Source organism: Bicyclus anynana, chromosome 10, assembly GCF_947172395.1.
Source record: "Bicyclus anynana chromosome 10, ilBicAnyn1.1, whole genome shotgun sequence".
NCBI lineage: Eukaryota > Metazoa > Arthropoda > Insecta > Lepidoptera > Nymphalidae > Bicyclus > Bicyclus anynana.
Window position 1 is genome coordinate 7,188,216 of NC_069092.1, and position 8,365 is coordinate 7,196,580.

An 8,365-nucleotide genomic window follows, 5' to 3' on the forward strand; every position below is an offset into this window, starting at 1 on the left:
CTAGGAGTATGCTAATAGTAAAGCAATTTTGTAAAAATAACAGGAGTCTGCGATCATTACTTTCGCAGCACAAGGATTTAAAATCTGAAATTAAAAAAAATATATAAATTTTAAAATCTTATTCATTTTGCAAACATGCAGACAATCATTGTTTATTACATTTAGATTAGTTAATTATTTATATAAATCTTAATTTATTAATTTATAATAACCTTATTTACCCGATTGTCTCTTAAATCAATATATTCAAACTTAAGGTCGTCATTGACGGTCAATTTTCTCACGTTTCTGAAAAGCAAACGGCAGTACGCGGCATACTATACAAGTCATGTACGCAGTGACCAACACACGATCAAGTATAGTCGTGGGTGCTACAAAACGTGAGAATAATTGATCGTTTGTGGCTAGCATTAGTCATCAACCCCATTTAATTACCGTTAGTTTTCTAGTATCTGCGTGGGAGCGGCAATCATCAAAGTTACGCCACTGCAAACTTCGTTGCTCCACAAACAAAACATTTCGGCCTCTAATGAAAATTACACACCCTGAGGTTGGAAATCAAATTGACTGAAGAGTCTATACAAACGATGCGGCCAAAAAGTCGAGACCGTAGTCCGTCGTGTATTAATCGGTCGGCAAATGCTTTGATTTTTTTGAATTTTGATTTTGATGAAATTTGTTTGATTTTCTCTAACTGTGTTGGCGTATCTGTCTGCTGCCCAATAGGTTTAGTTAACATACTTGATATTAACTAACTATAATAGTGTGAGAGCCGTGATAGCCCCGTGGATATGACCTCTGCCTCCGATTCCGTAGGGCGTGGGTTCGAATTCGATCCGGGGCATGCACCTCCAACTTTTCAGTTTTGTGCATTTTAAGAAATTGAATATCACGGGTCTCAAACGTGAAGGAAAAACATCGTGAGGAAACCTGCATACCGGAGAATTTTCTTAATTCACTGCGTGTGTAAAGTCACCTATCCGCATTGGGCCAGCGTGGTGGACTAATGGTCTAACCCCTCTCATTCTGAGAGGAGACTCGAGCTCAGCAGTGAGGCAAACTCTTCAGCTTTATAAATATTAGTATAGTTATATGGACCAAAATTCAAGAGCCCATCGACATACGTAAGCAAGTATATAAATAGAAGCAAACTTTTTGACCTTTAACCGATCAAAGTGTTGTAACAAAACGCCCACAGAATCGACAATCTAACTGCTTCATTTTCATGGAAGCAATTTCGTCCTTTTGTGCGGTAGTATTGCCCCTCAGTAGGCGGATTCCGGCGTTTCAATTCCATACATAGAAAGTCTTCAGTATACGCAAAATTCACGAGTCAACTTCACGATTGAATATTTGTACGTATAACGGGTGCCTTTAATATCGCGTATAAAAGTTTTGGGGTTGACTTGAGGGGATACAACGCTGAATGTAAAACCCAACAGAGTATCTTGTTGTCGTCGTCTGAAATGGTCTTTCATCCGGATCCACCTTTTGGGCCTATTTCGCCTCGTGCTTGGTTTAAATAGGCGGTCATATATTCCGTGTGTATAGTGGATATGACCTCTGCCTTCGATTTGGAGGGCGTAGGTGCAAATGCGCTCCGGGGCATATACCTCCAACTTTTCAGTTATGTGCATTTTAAGAAATTAAATATCACGTGTCTCATACGGTGTAGGAAATACATCGTGAGGAAACCTGAGAGTTTTCTTAATTATCTACGTGTTTGAAGTCTGCCAATCTACATTTGGCCAACGTGGTGGACTAAGACCTAACCCCACTCATTCTGAGAGGAGACTCGTGCTCAACAGTGAGCTGAATGTGGGTTGTTAATGATGATGAATGATGATATTCCATTTCCTGCGTTGACAGTCTTTTAAATTTATCACTCTTTCACACGATTTTTTTTAAAATAATAATTGTTTCTTTTTCAATTTTGAACATTATTTCCGTTACCCTCCAATTAGTCGGAAAGTCTGCTAGAATGACAGTCCAGCAAATCGAACCTATGACCTCCGGACAGGCCTCTTTACCGTGGCGCTATTAAGGCTTTTGAATATATATGGAGCTTTACTCCGTACCGACTCTTAAATCTATGGTGCTTTAAGTTTTCTTGTTGCGAGTAATTTAAACATCATTTATTTCTAAAATGATATTAATAGTTTGTGATGATTAAATATCAATTAGTATTTTCTTCGACCTACTCTGAACTGTAGTCGTATGTAAAATGCGTATAAACTATGAACGTAAATTGACTCTCTGTATTTACACTGTGCCGCTTGAAGTTGCATATTTTAACATTAATTTTAGCTTCATTCGTGATAGTAGATAATTTTACATTTAGGTAGTTAAATCACGATATAGAAAAAACTTGTGAAAGGTAGCTTTTTCTTAAAATTGCCTTATAATACTGCTTATAAAACCGAATAAATGAAAGTAAGTATATCACATACATATCTTTTCTAATTCTGAAAGTACCTGTGTATAGATCTTAATAATTTTGAATGCCGCTTAGTTTTAGCGTTTTCTGTTCTGTGAGGTAAACCCATACGGCTCAAGACCGCGATGTTTGAAAGTCTTTACAATAGGATGGCCTAAGTACCTATAGTACCTATTGGACGTTTGATGCTCCTCAAGTCCTCAGTAAATAGGTTCCTTGGTTTGTTACACCCTTGGAGTTCGGAGGAGGTCGTTTTATTCCGTGTAAAACGGATATGCCCTGCCAACAAGCAGAAGTCCGAAGGGATGTTTCCACCTCAATGAAAAATAACCGGCCAAGTGCGAGTTGGACTCGCGTACGAATGGTTCCAGACCATTATCTGTAAAAACGGCAAAAAATCAATCATGTATTTCTACTCCTGCGCTGGAAAAATGTACGGCGTTTTTGGGTAAAGTATCTGTATATGTGTACAAAACGAATTGCACAAATGCCGTACAGTAATAAATGAGCTATTTTGCTTCTGCAATTGTGGACGATTAAAAGTTTGTTCTGACTTCCGGCACCACCATTTTAGTACGGCAACAGGATTTCCGACATTTATTTTTAATCATCTTTAACACTATAACAAAGCTGTACAATTATAATTAGTCGTAATTCATCGTTTGTACCTGAAAAATTCCATTCACTCACTTACTCCAATGTACCGCTCAGAAATGACAACATAGTGTTCACAGTTATTTACTGACTAGCGGACCCGGTCAAGCTTCGCTTTGACTTATGTGTATATGTTCTTTTCTTCCCTATCCCTACCTTATACTACCCTACTCCTATCCCTACCCTACCCCTATCCTACCCCTCCCCTACCCCTAACCTACCCTGCCATTACTCTACATTGATTGCCATTACCCTGGCATTGATTTTTATACCTATATAAATTATTTATCTTGGAAACAAACATAAAAAGACATTCGTTAACCTATAGCATAAATCTTATGCATATATCTTTATGCACTTTTATATGTCAATCATTACACAGTATTTGATAGGATGGACAACAAATGTTTGACAGGTACTAAACAAAGTAACATTTATGGAAAGTTCATCTTTTATAATTATTTATTCCATGAACATCGGTCCAGGAGATCTCGATTCTCGAGTTGTTGTAACAAACCCGACTTTCTTTTATATATATATATATATAAAAGAAAGTCGGGTTTGTATATCTAAGTATATATATACTTAGATATAGTAACAGCCTTCTAAGCGTTGTTCACGTTGGGTCATTTCACAGGTAATTTTTGTTCAAGGGCTTGTAGTCTATGTAGCGAACTAGGCGGCACTATATTTGTTGCAGTTGACGCGGCCCGCGTAGAGTGCGGTTCACCGGCTGTCGTCTGTCGTGACCTGTTTCAAATACAGCGATAGCCAACGTATAAACTTTTACGCTAATTTTAACTGGTCGCGAAATTAGTATTGGTCAACGTTCGCTGAAATAAAGCGCTGTTTACGGATGAGGTTTTCGTGATGTCTGTAGTCTTAATTGGTTCCAAATTCTATGTGACATTGTTTATTACAAAGAACTTTTGAATTTAACATGTAAAACAAGATTATACGGTACCAAGCCCGTGTGTGGTGTTGATTTTAGTCAAAACTAAAAAAACCCTTATTATTAACAACCTATTTTCCGCTCACTGTTGAGCACAAATCTCCTATCAGTTTTAGGCCAATAGTCCACCACGCTGGCCCAATGCGGCTTGGCAGACTTCACACACGTAGATAATTAAGAAAATTCTCAGGTATGCAGGTTTTCTCACGATTCCTCAGGATCCCTTTACCCTTTGAGACATGTGATAATTAATTTCTTAAAATGCACTTTAACTGAAAAGTTGAAGTTGCATGCCCCGGACCGAATTAGAACATACACCCTCCGAATCGAAGACAGAGGCTCACGCTTCTAAAAAACCACATGAAAAACAAATCTCTGAGAAACAAAAATCTGTATGCTTTGTACACCTTGAATTAATAGATCACCGGGTTGGCATCTCCTTCAAAGTGATCAATAGGAAGAAAATATAATAATTTTATTCTCCGCTTTTTAGTTTCGTGTGTACGCTTATGTTTTGAAGTCGGTTGTATTTTTTTAAAAACATTTCAAAAAACATAATACAAATTGAATAAGGGACTAGTTAAACAGAATTCGGGGGTATTTTTACAAACAAATTAAACTACAAAAGACCTCAATAAATCGACCCAATGAATGTCCGTTAATCACCTGAATGTAGAGTAAACCGAAAGGCACTATGTATTTATTTATTGCTGCTTTTAAATGTGTTTAACTTTGTGATTTTACTGTAACATAGGTTTGAATGTATCGCTAGTTAAGGTCAGTGCATACATTATAGTAGGGAAGCCCGGGATGCTAAATTTGCAGTTACTACAGCGTCATGGGGAACGATTACATTTGGTAGATTAAATGATAAGAAGAATAAATGGTTATTTCCTTTTTTTGCTTATAGCGATGGAAAAAAACTACAGACTATAAAATAAATTTTTAATACTTTGGCTTACTGAAATAGTCAGAAAAGTTTAGCCATTAATTTAGAGATTATTTCCTTCAAAATAAGTAAAAATTAATCGCGCCCATAATTCGAACTAAAATATCAATCAAATTGTTACATTACATTTCACATAACAATCAAATTGTTAGATTTTCGAAATGCACACCTTATACTAATTAAGTTAAAAAGTTAGTTTTTTTTTGGGTGCCGTAAACGTACCGACCAATATTAAGGGCTCATACTTGGTGGAGGTACTCAACAACGTGCAAGGTATAGTCCCATATGTGTATCTGCCGCGCTCGAGTAACTGCAAAAATCCCGTCTTCGGCTCCCCTACTATTATGGCCAGTCGCAGTGTACCATATTTGTACTATCATGCTAATGGCGTTAAAAGGCACTTTTCAGTTTAGGAAAATTCGCGTTCTTGCTCTAAGATTCACCGAGTGTTCCGTGACCCTTAAAATATGATAAAGGACATTGAGAATACATTCCTTAGGTACTCCTTGTAGATATAGCCTTAATAACAATCGAAGCCAACACGAAGCCAGCAGATAAGGTTGAATAAATACAAGCGAGAAGGAAAACTGATCAAATAAACCTTCGAGTATTTTCGTTATTACTGAGAGATAACATACTACAACTATAATTCTCTATCTCAACTTCAGCGGTTAAAGAAAGTTCAGACAGATTGCTTCAGAGAAAATTGTATCCCATCCTACTAATATTATAAACGTGAAAGTTTGCATGTATGTTTGTTACTCTTTCACGCAAATACCAGTGAATGGATTAGGCTGAAATTAAGAACGTAGATATATTAGACCCTGGATTAAAAGATATGCTTCAATTTGAAAAAAACCATGGTTCCTGTGGGATTTGAGTAAAATCTAATTTCGGATAGTCTGAAAGACGACTACTGACAGACTACGAAATGATGCTATAGGTATTTTTAGGCGATAGGTTTCCATTTCCCATCATGCGAGTTATATTAGAAGTTGATGAATTTGCATCATCAGAAATGTTAATAAATATTGAGTGCTAAAATGGTTTTTCTTTTTAAAAACACGGACGAAGTCACCGTTAGTAATTAACAAATCGATCGGAGCTTTAATAAATTAAGTATCTTAATCAAACTAGTTAATATTTCAAGCTAGTTAAGCCGCTTAAGAGGTCGGGTTATTAAATCGGGTCAGTTCAACATCCTAGTTTTATTTTAAAAGACTGTCAAAGAAAGTCTACTTGAAATAAATATGGAAATATGTATGCTGTGCTCATTTGTAAATGTTCTGCATAAGGAAGGTGCAGTGTATCGGAAATTTAGATTAATATTGAAAGCTATAGATGGGAAATAACGAGGAATGCTGGTAAAAAGGCTGCACTTTTCTTGGCATCGCGTCTCATTAGCCCGTAAGCGAAAACTTGGATTAGTTGACCAACTTCTAGTAGAAGACCAATCCGTATTCACCGCGCAAACTGAACTTTGCTGCCCGACGTTTTACCGACTTCATCGTTTGAATTTCTTGAAGAAATTTTCTAGTTCAGCGAATAAGACACACTGGGAATTATATTTTGGGTTTCTTAACTTCGAACTCAAAAACGAGGTATTAAAAGTTAAATGTAGCTCCCAAAAGATAGCCGATTTAGATTTTTTAGTAGAAAGCTGATTTTCGGGAAAATGTTAATAGCAATAAAAGGATTTGATGACAAGTCGTAATTTATTCTTTGTGGGTATTAAAAATTGTACAACTAACCAAATCTCTACAATATATTAATTATACACTAGTGTATAGACTAGTGTACACTGACTAGTTATACATCAATGATGGACTATTAAAGGAAGGAAAGAAGTAAATATTAAAATATATACCTACTAGCTGACCCTGCAGATGTCCTGACGTTGGCTTATTCTTATTCTTATACCTACGGTTTTTTACGTTATGATTGTTTTTCATCTAAATTGGATAGCAGGTATCATTTTTGCTTCTTATTTGAACCTTGGAATCCCAAGGTATGGGTAGTCCAAGGCATTCTTTACAAGTTAGTCGTACTAACTTGTAAAGAATAATAATAACGAAAACTACAAATTAAACAATATTGTAATACAATAATTACCAGCTTATAAATAATAATTCGCATTCGAATCCATATTTCGCAATATCACCTTTAATGCTATATTCAGTTACCATTTGGAAGTCATGAGATTTACCGGCTCATATAATTTTTATGTAAATATTGTATGTAATCGGTTCGTGAATGCATTGCCGGCAACGAGGTTCGCGTACCGAGTTCCTCCATTTGCTTTATTTGCACTGAATTTATCTGATTTCCGCATTCAGGTAGGATGTGATTAATTTTATATGTATTTTATTTAACATTCCACTTAATTAAGCAATTTTTATGATTAAATTTAATCTTCAATTAAAGTAAATGTAAGAAGCATACGTATTAAAAAACAAAGAACACCGCCGTTGTCTTTTTATTTGCCTGTACGGGACAAACTCTAAAAGTACTAAACGGTTTTCATCTATACTAAGACAAGCGGACGCCCGCGACTTCGTCCGCCCTTTGACCTCCTTAATCCGGCCCTATCGCAAAATCCGTTATTAGCGAACACATACTAACTATTAACTAGGTACCTCCCTAGCCAAATTTCATCTATGTACCTGCGTCAGACGGTTTCCGAGATTTCGTGATGAATGACCTTTCGCATTTATGTATTAAGATTATACAGAGGAAAGATTTGATTGTTTGTTCGTATTAAATAGGCTCTGAAACTATTAAACCGATTTGAAAAATTCTTTCATTGTTGGGAAGCTACACTACCTCCGTATACATCCTCCTCCTAAAATATATCCTACAGGATATATTTTATCTCCATATTCCTACAGGAACGGAAAACACGCGAGTGAAACCGCGCGGCGTGTGCATCTTAGAAAGGGTTTTTTTGTAGATTGGTTGAAATTGGGCGATAATTTTTGGAAGTGTCGGAAAAGGTCAAAACGCCTGGAAGTTTTCATCCAAAACGCTGAAATATGAAAATGAAATTTGAAAAAAAAAAATTTAATTCATTATATCATATAGTTCTGTCTATACTTCTATGCTAATATATAAAGCTGAAGAGTTTGTTTGTTTGTTTGATTGAACTCGCTAATCTCAGGAACTACTGGTCTGATTTGAAAAATTCTTTCAGTGTTAGATAGCCCATTTATCGAGGAAGGCTATAGTGTCTATATTATCCCCGTACTCCCACGGGAACGGGAACCACGCGGGTGAAACCGCGCGGCGTCAGCTAGTTGTGATATAAAAAAGCCTTATCGAAACTAAGAAAGGAGTAGAAAATAATACTCTTTTATATCGGCGCCTTGGATGAATG